Source organism: Eimeria mitis, genomic scaffold, assembly GCF_000499745.2.
Source record: "Eimeria mitis Houghton genomic scaffold, Emh_scaff3175, whole genome shotgun sequence".
Taxonomy (NCBI): domain Eukaryota; phylum Apicomplexa; class Conoidasida; order Eucoccidiorida; family Eimeriidae; genus Eimeria; species Eimeria mitis.
Window position 1 is genome coordinate 1 of NW_013571517.1, and position 248 is coordinate 248.

The window sequence follows — 248 nt, forward strand, 5'->3', positions numbered from 1 at the left end:
ACCCTAAACCCTAAACCCTCACCGGCCGAGGGTTTACTGGATGCATGGAGAGGCAAAACAGAGAAACCCTAAACCCTAAACCCTAAACCCTCACCGGCCGAGGGTTTACTGGATGCATGGAGAGGCAAAATAGAGAAACCCTAAACCCTAAACCCTAAACCCTAAACCCTCACCGGCCGAGGGTTTACTGGATGCACTGAGAGGCAAAACAGAGAAACCCTAAACCCTCAACCCTAAACCCTAGACCC